Here is a 12825-nt window from a genome sequence, read left to right on the forward strand (position 1 = left end):
TATGTAGGGATGGGGAAGGACTGCTAAGGGGCGTGGTTTTTCCTTAAAGTACTAAAAATGTTCTAAAAATTTTTATGGTGATGAATGCACAACATTGTGATTATAATAAATGTCATTGATTATAAACTTTGGATAAATTGTGTGGTATGTGAATATATCTCAATAAAATTCCTGAATACATAAATTTAATTGTGCTCCTATTTCCAGCATGGAAATCCGTTAGAGTTTTGAAGAATTTTCTTATTAGTTTATTTTTCTTCTTATTGAAATAATGAAAATATTCTGATGCTGACTGAGGTAACGATTCACATCAACGCGATTACACCAAATACCATGGGTTGTACACTTTGAATGAACTGTATGCTTCTCTTAAAACATCAATAAAACACTGATTTCCTAAAAACATATACATGGATCAATAAAATCAATTTATTAAAATAAAAAAGAAAAGAAAAGGACTGCTAATCCTCATCCAAAGATTTCATTGCTAAGCTTTTCTTGTAAAACCTTCCTGGATTTTCCCACTGAGAGCACATTGTATTCTTCCTCGTCACACTTAGGATCTGCTGAGTGACAGGGCTCTAGGAGAACAGCGTGGTCACCTGCATGGAAGTGACAGGGCCCCAGAAGCCCTGCCTGGCTCCCCTTCCAGGAGGCAACCCTGTGAAAACCACCTTCAGAAGTGCAGGGGACAAGAGAAGGGGGTGGGGTGAGAAGGTCCAGCCATCTGTCCTGAGTGAGAGCAGCGGCTCCACAGCCCTGAGCTGCTTCCCTAGAATGGGACCAACTCTTCTAAGAGGCCCAGAACAGTAAGCACAGAGGAACTGCCAATCTGTCCTCCACAATGCCTGGCCATTGTATATTCCCACGAGCAGGGAATGAGGGTTCCCCTTCCTCCACATCCTCTCCAACACTTGAAGTCCTTTCGTTTTTATAGTAGCCAGTCTAATGGGTGTAAGATGGTATCTCACTATAGATTTGATTTGCATTTCCCTTCTAATTATTGATGTTGAGGATCTTTTCATGTGCTTCTTAGCCATTTGTATTTCTTCCTTGGAAAACTGTCTGTTCAAATCTCGTGCCCATTTTTTAAAATGGGTTGTTTGTCTCCTTATTTTGAGATCAAGGATTCCTTTCCATATGCTGGATATTAGGCTCCCTCAGGTATCTGGTTACCAAATATTTCCTTGCATTAGGGAGGCTGTCTTGTCACTTTCTTGAGAAACTTCTTTGAAGTACAAAAGGTTTTAATTTTGAGGAGGTCCCTTTCATCTATTTTTTCTTTTTCTGCTCCTGCTTTGAGTGTGAAGTTCATGAAGCCAGTTCCTGTCACAAGGTCTTGTAGATTCTTCCTTAGGGTATATTCCTAAGTCTTGGCTTTTATATTTGGATCTTTGATGCACCTTGTGTTGATTTTTATATCAGGTGTTCATCTGTCATTCCTTTGCATATGGATATGCAGTACTCCAAGGACCATTTGTTGCCGAGGCCATACTCTCCCAGTTGATTGGGCTTGGTGCCCTGTCGGACATCAGGTGACTCTATACATCAGGATCTATATCCCGACTCTCAGTCCAGTTCCATTGGTTAGTATGTCCTGTCCTTGTGACAGTACAATGCAGTTTTGACCACTGTAGGTTTGTAGTATGATTTAACGTCAGGTAGTGCCCTTCCTTGATTTCATTTTCCTTTTTCAATATGTCTGTGACTGTTCAGGGTACCTTGCCCTTCCAAATACATTTCACAGGGAGTATTTCCAAATCAGTAAAAAATGCTGTGTTTATTTTTATTAGGATTGCATTCACCCTGTAGATTATTTCGGGCAGTTTAGACACCTTAATGACGTTTATTCTAGCTATTGATGGACAGGGAATATTTTTCCATTTGTTTATGTCTTCTTTGATTAAAGTGTTGTGTAGATTTCTGTGTTTGTCATTTACATCTTTATTTAAATTTATTCCTAAGTATGTGATGTTTTTATATTATTATTATAAATGACGGTTTATTTCTTGATTTCCTCCTTCTATTGGTCATTATTGGTGTAGGTGTTTGGTTTTTGCACAGGTGTCCGGGGATCAAGCCGGTTAGTAGGTGATTGGGTGACTTTGGCTGTCCATCAAGGGTAGGACAGGCCCCCGTAGGGGCGTGGCGTCCCGGAGCGGGGTGATAGCTCATTGGCTCAAGCTCTGGCGCAGACGCAGACGCTCCGCCCCTGAAGCCCCGCCCCGTCCCGGGCTGGCGGCGCTTTGAAGAGATGGCGGCGTGTGGGGCGCACGAGGCCCTGCTGGGTGTTCCGGGGGCGCCGCCCGGGACCCCGAGGGCGGGGGAGCGTGTGGTCGGCGGGTGTGGGGGCTGCGGGAGCTGTCGGCCCTTGCCCAGGGACCCGCCCGTGTCCCGCCCGGGTAGCGGTAAGTTTGGGAAGGACTTGGCGTCGGGGCGGGGCAGGCGGGCGGGGACCCCCCGGGGCGCGGAGAAGGGGGCGAGGAGCTCCCCGCTGGCGGCGTCGGGGGCGCGGGTCCCGGGAAGTCGTGCGGGGCCCCGGTCCTGCGCGCCCTCAGGGCCTGGTGGGGCCCGGGCGAGGCCTGGCGGGGGCGCTGCTTCCGGGGCGGCGCGGGGCCGGGGGCGGGGGTGCAGTCGAGAGGGCGCGGGGTGCAGTCGGGGTGGGGCGGGGTGCACTCGGGGGGGGGGGGCGCAGTGTGCAGTGGGGGGGGCGCAGGTTGCTGTCGGGGTCCTGGCCGTGCGGGACTGTGGTGCCGGGCCCGCGGCACAGTAAGGTCCCGGGGGTTCACGGGAAGGGTGGCCCGCCCTCATCCCCGCCCCTCCTGCGCCCCCCATGGTCCTGAACACCCCACCGTCCCCCGTGTCCCCCCCAGGGCCCCTCTGGCCCCTGAATGTTGCCCCCAGGGTTCCTCCAGTCCCACAGCGCCTCCTCCTCCCACTTAGTCCCCCCTCTTCCTCACAGTCCCCCTTCCTGCAAGGTCCTACCCCCCCCCTACGCTCCCTGTCTCCCCCACTCCTGCCTGTCCCCCCCCACTCCCTCCCCCTCACTCTCCCTCCTAACCCCCGCTGTCCCTCTCCACACCAGGTCCCTCCTTGGCTCCCATGGTCCTTCCTGCCCTCACCCCAAAGTCCCTCTTCCCAGTCTACTGTCCCTCCCCCCAAGACCACCCCCCCGTTGTCCCTCCCCGAACAGGCCGTCCAGCCCCCCCTTGGTCCCTGACCCTCCAAAGTCCCCTCCTTTATCCCCCCCATGAACCAGCCCCCATCCACGGTCCCTCCCCCACACAATGTTTTCTGCCCCCCCCAAGGCTCCTGTCCCCCATGGCTCCTCCTGTCCCCCCACTCTCCTTCCTCCCCCCGCAGTCACTCCTGTCCCCTCCCAGGTCCCTCTTCTTCCCCGCACAGTACCTCCTGTTTCCTGATGGTTCGTCCTGGTGCCCCACGCTCCCTCCATCCTCATGGTTACTCCCACCTCACCAGGGTCCCTCACCCTCAAGTTCTCTCCTGCCCCTTCACAGTCACTCCTGCACCCCTACCTTCCCTTCTCCCCCACAGTCCCTTCCCCCAAGGTCCCTTTAGCCCCCTCAGGGCCTCTACTTCCCTCCACGAACCCTCCTGCCCCCCCACAGTATCTCCTCCCCCGCCAAGGTTCCTCCTGTCCCCCCCAGGTCCCTCCTATCCCCCCATGGTCCCTCCTTCCCGCTTACTGTCCCCCCATTGTCCCTCCCCAAACAGGCCATCCTGCCCCTCCCATGAATCACCCCCACACACAGTCCATCCTCCCCACAATCCTTTCTACCCCCACATGGCTCCTCCTGCCCCCCCCTTCCTGCCTCCCCCATGGCCCCTCCTCCCCGGCCAAGGTCCCTCCTATCCCCCCCATGATCCCTCCTCCCCCGCCAAGGTCCCTCCTCGCCCCCGCGGTCCCTCCTACCACCTCCACACTCCCTCGTGCCCCCCACAGTATCACCTCCCCTCGCGGTCCCTGCCTCCCCACAGTTCCTCCCCCACATGGTCCCTCATCCCCCCCACGGTCCCTCCTGCCCTTCCACAGTTCCTCCTCCTCTCCTACGGTCCCTCCTCCCCGTGATTGTCCCCCCACCCACTGTGTCCCCCCCAAAGTCCATCCTCCTCCATGTTCCCTCCTTCCCATGATCCTCCCCAACCCCGGTCCCCCCACATGGTCCGTCCTGTCCCCCCACCATCTTCCCTTCCTCCAACTTTCCTTCCAGCACTCCCACGGTCCTCCTGTCACCCCACAGTTCCTCCTGTCCTCCCAAAGTCCCTCTTTCTCTCTCCCCCCATGATTCCCCGCCCTCAGTGTCCCCTCAAAGTTTGTCCTCCTCATTGGTCCCTCCCGCCTATGGTCTTCCCTGCCCATGGTCCCCTCCAAGGTCCTTTCTCCCCCCACTGTCCCAGCTGCCCACCCCCACATTCCCTCCTTCCCCCTCAGTCCCTCCTGCCTCCCCTTGGTCTCTCCTGCCCCCCACAGCCCTTCCTGCCCCCCATGATCCCTCCTCCACCCCTGTGGTCCCCCCTCCCCTCCATGGTCCCTTCTCCCTCTCCACAGTCCCCCCTCCCTCCCTGCACTGCCCAGGGTCCCCCATGGTCCACCCCTTGGCCCTGCCCTGCACCCTCCTGGCCCTCCCAGGTCCCTGGGTGCTTCCCCTTTCAGCACCCCCTTGCCAAGGCCCTACACTTCAGATGGCCCCTGGAGCCAGGCGGAGGCTGCTTCTCCCTCTTCTCCTCCCACCTGGAAAGGCCAGGCTCAGGGACTGGCCTGCAGCAGTGGCTCTTCCAGGGGTCACTGCTGAGGGGGAATTGGGGGCTCCTGGGGAAGGGCTCCTGGGAGGCCCAGGGGGAGCGTGAGTGACCCCCGGTGCCTGCAGGGAGCACAGTGAGTGGGGCCCTCGCGGGAGGGGCCTCTGGGTGCAGGTTTGTGCCCGGCCTGGGAGCTTTGCAGGGACCACCACAGTTTGCGTCTAAAAGTGTGTATCTGGCCCCAGAGGTCTGCAGGTGTGGTTCCTCCTGCTCTCAGGCATTTGTGTTCTTTGGGTCACAACCCTGGTGAGTTTCTTGAGCCTTTCCTTGTCTGTGTGTCCTGTTTTACTGCTTTCTGCTTTCTGGATTCCACAGGGCAGGTGAGGGCTGGGTTCTAGGGCCCGCACCGCTGTGTCCCCTTCTGGCTGTGGCTGCACTGGAGCCCCTGGACAGCCTCAGGCTTGGCTTTCCTCAGGGCTCCCCTTGGTCCCAGGACACTCTTTCCTTTTGGTAGTGGTGACAAGTTTTCTTAGAAGTGTGGTTTCCTGGAGTAACGCTGAGTTCGTGAGCTCTTTCTAAGGTGATAGCTTGCTAGGGCCGGAGGAGGGCAGCTGGCCAGTGGGGGCCACTGGATTTGGGTGCCTGCTAGGACCCTCTGCACAGCCTGGGAAAGGGTGCCTGCTGGTCAGGCCGCCTGCCCGAGGCTGCTGTGGGAGCCCAGGGGTGTGCTGAGCATTTCCAGGAGCTCCAGGAGCCTCTCCTTGGCGGAGGGGGGGGGGGGATGACCTGGGTGCCTTGGGGACACCATTGTCGCCCTGCTTTGTCTGCCAGGAGCAGTCAGCCAGCTGGCCTTAAAGGAGCCTGGCTGCAGAGGACGCCTCTGTGCTTACTGTTCTCGGCCTCTTAGAAGAGTTGGTCCCGTTGTAGGGAAGCAGCTCAGGGCTGTGGAGCCGCTGCTCTCACTCAGGACAGATGGCTGGACCTTCTCAGCCCACCCCCTTCTCTTGTCCCCTGCACTTCCCCCTGCACTTCTGAAGGTGGTTTTCACAGGGTTGCCTCCTGGAAGGGGAGCCAGGCAGGGCTGCTGGGGCCCTGTCACTTCCATGCAGATGACCACGCTGTTCTCCTAGTGCCCTGTCGCTCAGCAGATCCTAAGTGTGACGAGGAAGAATACAGTGTGCTCTCAGTGGGAAAATCCAGGAAGGTTTTACAAGAAAAGCTTAGCAATGAAATCTTTGGATGAGGATTAGCAGTCCTTTCTTTTTTTTTAACAAATTAATTTTATTGATACATGTATGTTTTTAACAATTCAGTTTTATTGATATTAATAAAGCATAGAATTCATTCAGAGTGTACAATGCATGGTATTTAGTATAATCACATGGATGTGCATTCATTGCCTCTGTCATCATTAGAATATTTTCGTTATTTCAGTAGTAAGAAATATAAACTAATGAGAAAATTCTTCACACCTCTCTATCTGTTTCCCTGCTGGATATAGCTTCCATTTTTGGCTGCTCTAGCACAATTATTTATGTATTAAGCAGTTTTATTGAGATATATTCACATACAAATATAAACCATCCAAAGTGTGTAATCAGTGGCTTTTAGTATAATCACAGTGTTGTGCATTCATCATTATAAATTTTTTTAGAATCTTTTTCAGTACTTTAAAAAGAAAAACCTCAAGCCCGTGATTTATTAATATTTTGTAGTGTTAACATACATTTGTTCATTTTCAAAGATTGCAGTGATATATGCAGTTTTATCCACATTCATATTTCACACGTGATTTTTACTATGCTAAAAAATAACCTTTTGGTTACTCTATCTCTATTTTGTTACCTCTTTTTCTTGAGGAACAGATCACATTTTAAAGTCCCCAAACTCAACTCTTCAGTGTAACCTCATCTATTTTCTTTTTCTTTTGTGCATTTAATAATTGAATATATAAACAACTTAAAGAGAAGAAAACACTTGAGTAAAAACAATACAATTATAAATTGAATATATTGGGTATATGATAAATTTTTTCCAATCATACATTCTATTACACGATATATTTGGTTCATAGTAACACAACCATATAGTATTTGATCTTTTGTGTCTGGCTTGCTTCCCTCAACATAATGTCTCCTAGATTCATCCATGGTGTCATGGGCTTTATGACTTCATTTCTTTTTACTGCTGCGTAATGTTCCTTCATGTGAATACACCGCAGTACGTTTATCCATTCATCAACGGATGGACACATGGGGTGTTCCCAACTTTCGGCAATAGCGAATGATACTGCTTTGAACATGGGTGTGCTGATGTCCGTTTGTGTCCCTGCTATCAGGGCTGTATACCCAGTAGTGATATTGCAGTGTCATGTGGCAAGTTTATCTTTAACTTCTTTAGTAACTGCCAAACAGTCCTCCACAGGGGCTGTACCACTCTGCTTTCCCACCCACAGTGAGTTAATGTTCCTGTCTCTCCACGTCCTCTCCAGCACTGTGGTTCTCTGTCTGTGGCAGGATCACGGGAGTGGGATGTCAGGGACGGGATAACATGGGAGGAAGCCCACCTCGCGTCCATATAAGGCACATAAATGTACGTTCGTGGGGCATCGCCACGGTGGATGGAGATTCAGACAGTAACCGAAGGAATGTCAAATTCCCATCCTGGGGAGCTCTGCCACATTCTCTAAGACGTCAGCAAGAATCCCCCTAGTACAGGGCCAATGACTAGTGGAGGAGGGTGGTCTACTGATGGACACTTGATTTCGATGACTGTGTGTGCTTATGAACTTTCACACTTGAAATTGAAACTTGGCCTTCTATTATAGGGTGCCTAAGATTTGCCTCGTGGAGCCTCCTTGTTCCTCAAATGTGGTCTCTCTCTAAGCCAAACTTAGCCTATAAATACATTATCTGTCCCCCAGTGTGGGACATGACTCCAGGGTATGAGACTCCCTGGCACGGAGGGATTACTGCCAAGCACTAACTAGCAATGCAACTGGAAAAAGACCTTGACCAAAATGAGGAAACAATAAAGACAAATCAATTATGCGGCTAAGAGACTTCAAAGGGAGGTGAGCCCAGAGGTCATCCCAGAGGTAATGCTTCTGCGTGTCCCAGCAGGGTCTCTTTCACTGCCAGAGTCTATACTACCCCATGTAGCTGGTCTCCTGAGTGTTCCAGAAGCATCCAGACACTTGAGTCAGGGCAGACAGCTCAGGAGTTTGGTGCCTGTCCAGTGGTCCCTACTTTGGAATTTATGGTCCCCTAGAGTGACTGAATTGGGCTCAGTTGTTGTTTCCCCACACATGGCTCTTCTGACCTTCTATTTATATCTGTAATTGGCACTGAAGTTAGTCCTGTAGAGGCCTGCGTGTCCTCCAGGTAGGTTGTAGACAGGCCTGGTGGGCTGCTTCCAAGGGCAGCGTGGTGGGGAGGTGCCTGAGATTAGATAGGTAGAGGTGCGGATCTATTTATGAATGCACCGCCTTTTGTTATCCATGCTCCAGCTCATAGATGTGTATTTTTTTTTTCCAGTTTTGGCTGCCGTACACTTGCTCTAGGAATTATTGAACGGAAACAATTTCATTTGTTTTGGAAAGACTTTTTGGAGCAGAGTCAGGATGAATTATGGTAAGTTTACATTTTTAAGAAACTGACAAAATGTTTCCCAAAGTGGCAGCACCATTTTGCATTGTCACCAGAAATGTGTGAGGGCTCCAGTTTTTCCACCTTTTCTTTAATGGTTGGTATTATGTCTCTTGATTTTAACCATTTTATTATGTATAGCAGATTTTAGCATGTATTTCCCTAGTGATGAAAAGAATCATACGTTTCTTCTTTGGTAAATGTGTATTCTCATATTTCTCCCATTTTTAAGTGCTGTTTTGTTGCACCATAACCTGAAATCTGCCCACTTCCCTAGCAACAGCTAACAGCACAAAACCACAAGTCCGCCCACAAGTTTCTGCCAATCCCCTGCCGTCCCGTAGCCCTCCCTCCTCCTGCTCTACCCCGCCCTCCTCATTCTCTATATAACCCACTGCACTTCCTTAATAAAACGGACTTGCGCAGAGACCTGGTCTCCACGGCATTCTTCCTCCCCTCGCCGTGCGTCCTCCACGCCTGAGAGCCCCTCTGATGCTGTCTGCCCTAGCATCAGACACCACTGCGGTCTAGTCTGACCCCTCCAAACCCCCCTGTCAGCATCGGGGTGCAAGCCGCCCCAGCCGCACTATTTGCCTTTTTTTTAAAAAAGCATACAGTTCATCCACAGTGCGCAGTCAGTGGTATTTGGCACAATCGCAAAGTCGTGGGTTGATCACCTCAGTCATCATTAGAGCATTTTCGTTAGTTCAATAATAATAATAAATGAAAAAAACAACTAGTAAAATACATCACCTCTTGATCTCTCTGTGCTTCCCCTGCTGTCCGCAGATCCCATTTCTAGGTATTTTTGCACAAATACTTTTTTTCCCTCTATACATTGATTTATAGTGACATGTTACGTAGATGGAATCATACGTTATGTTACACAGTGCAATTAGGTGAGAGTAGTGCAAGCCTCCTGTATTTGTCCTTTTGTGTCTGGCTTGCTTCACTCAGCATCCCGTCCTCCAGTTCATCCATGTTGTCATCGGGTTCACGACTTGACTTCTTCACACCCCGGCACGATGCTCCTCCGTGTGAATACAGCACAGTGTGTTTCTCCAGTCACCGGCTGATGGACACCCGGGCTGTTTCCGGCTTCTGGCAGTTGGGATAACGGCACTCTGAAGGTAGGTGTGCAGGTGTCTGACATGTCAGTGCTCTCAGTTCTCCTGGGAATATGCCCAGTAGTGCTGTTGCAGGGTCCCGTGGCAAGTCTATATTCAGCTTCTTTAGGAACTGCCCGACAGTCCTCCACCGTGGCTGTGGCCTTCTGCATTCCCACCAACAGTGAATAAGTGTTCCTGTCTTTCCACATCCTCTCAAACACTTGTAGTCCTCTGACTTTTTCATAGTGGCCATTCTGATAGCCGTGAAATCATATCTCTTTTGATTTGCATTTCTCTAATCATTAATGATGTTGAATATTTTTTCATGTGTTTTTTTGCCTTTTGTATTTCTTCTTTGGACAAATGTCTATTCATGTCTTTTCCCATTTTGTAATTGGGTCGTTTGTCTCTTTATTGTTGAGTTGTTACATCTCTCTATATATCCTCTATATTAATCCCTAATTCGACATGTGATGTCTAAGTGTTTTCTCCCATTGAATTGGCTGCCTTTTCCCCCTTTTGACAAAGTCCTGGGACGTGCAAAAGTGTTTAATTTTCAGGAGGTCCCATTTATCTAATTTTTCTTTTGTTGTTTGTGCTTTGGGTGTAAGGTCCAAGAAACCACCACATACTACAAGGTCTTTGAGGCATTTCTCTACATTTTCTTCTAGTAGTTTTATGGTACTTGGTTTGTTTTTTTTTTTACATAGACAATAAATGTATAATAGTTGTGAACTTAAAAAACAAACATATACCATCTCACTCTACCACCAATAACTTGCACTGTTTTTAAACCTTTTAAACTAATGATTAAAGAACATTGTCAAAATATTACTACTATACAAAGTATTTTTCCTCTAACCAATCCAATTATTATCTTTATATCATTTATATATGAACATACATAAACAAGTGTATAGTAAAAGTTGTGAACTTACAAAGCAAAGATGCATAACGTCATACAGGGGTCCCAAACATCAACCCTCCACCAAAACCTTGTATTGTCATGACTCGTTTGTTGCAAACTGTGAAAGAACACTATCAAAATCTTACTACTAATCATAGTTCTTATCTTAAATTTGGTGTGTTTTTTGCCCAGACCACCCTATTATTTTTTAAATATGTATATTTTTATGACAAAAGTAAACTTAGAAAACAATTATGCACATGTGCAGAAATCTGATTATTGCCATGTCCATAGCGTACATTTGGCTCACTTTTTCCATACTGCCGCAGTATGAACATAGTACATCTTTTGCATAGATGTAAGAATATTATATTATTACTACTAATCACAGTCCATAGGTCCCTCCAGCTGTATTTTTCCCATGCTTCTCCACATTCCCAACACCCTGCAGTGGTAATATACATTTGTTGCAGCTCACAAGGCACTCTTGCATCTGTACCATCAACCACAATTCTCACCCACCTCTTGGTTTACTGTGCTATCCAGTTCCTAGATTATTCTCAAGCATTCTGTCAGGTGGCATTTACATAACTAGACTATCATTTTCAGTCACATCCCCATTTATAAAGCAGCTGTTACTCACTGTGTGTTACCATCCACTCTATACATTTCCACACTTTTACAGCAAAGCTAAATAAAACTTCTACATACATTAAACATCAATAGTCCACTCAGTTCCTCTCTTTTCTCCTTCAAGAATCCACCAGCTACCACTAGGTCTTGAAGATATTTTCCAATAATTTCTTCTAGAAGTTTTATGGTTCTTGTTTTTATTTTTAGTTTTTTGATCCATTTTGAGTAAATTTTTGGATAAGGTATGAGATAGGTGTCCTCTTTCCTTCTTTAAGCTATAGATGTCCAATTCTTTCAACACCATTTGCTGAATGGATTGTTCTGCCCGAGGTGTGTGATTTGACAGGCTAGTCAACAATCACTTGACCATACCTGTGAGGGTCTGTTTCTGTACCAGAAATTTGGTTCCATTGGTCTATTGTGTCTGTCTTTAGGGCAGTACCATGCTGTTTTTACTACGATAGGTAGGTATTATGATTTAAAGTCTGGAGATGAGGGTTCACTTTTCCTTTTTATGGTGTTTCTGGCTATTCAAGACTCCTTTCCCTTCCATATAAATTGAATGATTGTGTTTTCAATTTTTCCTTTAATGCTGGTGGAATCATTATTGGAATTGCATTAACTCTGTATATCAATTTGAGTAGAACTGATATCTTAATGATATTTAGCCTTCTAATCCATGAGCATGGAGTATGCTTTCAGTTATTTAGGGCTTTTTTGCTTTGTTTTAACTTTGAGTTGCAGTTTTCTGAATACAAGTGCTTTTCATCATTGGCTAAGTTTATTCCTATTTTAGTTTTATCTGTCGTAGATTATTTTCCCTATTTTTTTTGACACTCTTGGTTACTTTTTTTGATATAATCTTCATTTCTAGTCTCTCTTCCAGGCCTCTGTCTCCTGTCTTTCCTTTTGCACACCCTTTAGTATTTCCTGAAATTCTAGTCTCTTGCTTAGACATTCACTCAGTTTCTGTTTATCTGTGAATATTCTAATTTCACCTTCCATTTTGAAAGACAGTCTTGCTGGATATAAGATTCTTGGCTGGAAGTTTTTCTCTTGTAGTATCTTAAATATATCGGACCACTGTCTTCTTGCCTCCGTGGTTTCTGGTGAGAAATTCGTACTTAATCTTATTGACTATCCCTTATATGTTATGCATTGCTTTTCTTTTGCTGCTCTCAGCATTCTCTCCTTGTCTTTGGCCTTTTACATTCTGATGAGTATGTGTCTGAGTTGGTCTATTTGGATTTTTTGGGATGGGAGTATGTTGTACTTCTTGGACAGGGTTACCGATGTTCTTCAATAGGGTTGGGGAATTTTCTACTATTATTTGTTTAAATAGTCCTTCTGCCCCTTTTCCCTTCCCTTCTCCTTCTGGGATACCCATGACACATATGTTTGCATGCCTTTTGCTGTAATTTAGTTCCCTGAGACCTTGTTCAATTTTTTCCATTGTTTTCAACTCTTCTTTTTTATGTTCACTTTCAGAGGCCATATCTTCAAGCTCACCAGTCCTTTCTTCTGCCTCCTCAAACCTGCTATTATATGATTCCAATGTTTTTTTAATGTCACTGATTGCACCTTTCATTCCCAGCAGATCTGGTATTTTTCTGTGTATGCATTCAAAGTCTTCTTTGTGCTCCTCCAATGTCGTCTTAATAGCCTTAATCTCTTTAGCTATCTCATTGAATTTATTAAGGAGATTTGTTGGAACATGTATAATTATTTGTCTCAACTCCTTTATGTCATCTGGAGGCTTATCTTGTTC

The 12825-nt window shown here is 47.4% G+C and overlaps 1 long non-coding RNA gene across 1 annotated transcript in view; it reads left to right on the forward strand.

The window, feature by feature from the left end:
* Nucleotides 1-2197: 2197 nt before the first annotated feature.
* LOC131277413 (uncharacterized) overlaps nucleotides 2198-12825 on the forward strand; it is an 85179-nt gene continuing 74551 nt past the window's right edge. The window contains exons 1-3 of the long non-coding RNA XR_009184582.2: nucleotides 2198-2408; nucleotides 8298-8393; nucleotides 9366-9538. This is a non-coding gene — a long non-coding RNA (uncharacterized lncRNA). The remainder of the gene's footprint in view (nucleotides 2409-8297; nucleotides 8394-9365; nucleotides 9539-12825) is intronic.

The sequence above is a fragment of the Dasypus novemcinctus genome (assembly GCF_030445035.2).
Source record: "Dasypus novemcinctus isolate mDasNov1 chromosome 12 unlocalized genomic scaffold, mDasNov1.1.hap2 SUPER_12_unloc_3, whole genome shotgun sequence".
NCBI classification, from domain to species: domain Eukaryota; kingdom Metazoa; phylum Chordata; class Mammalia; order Cingulata; family Dasypodidae; genus Dasypus; species Dasypus novemcinctus.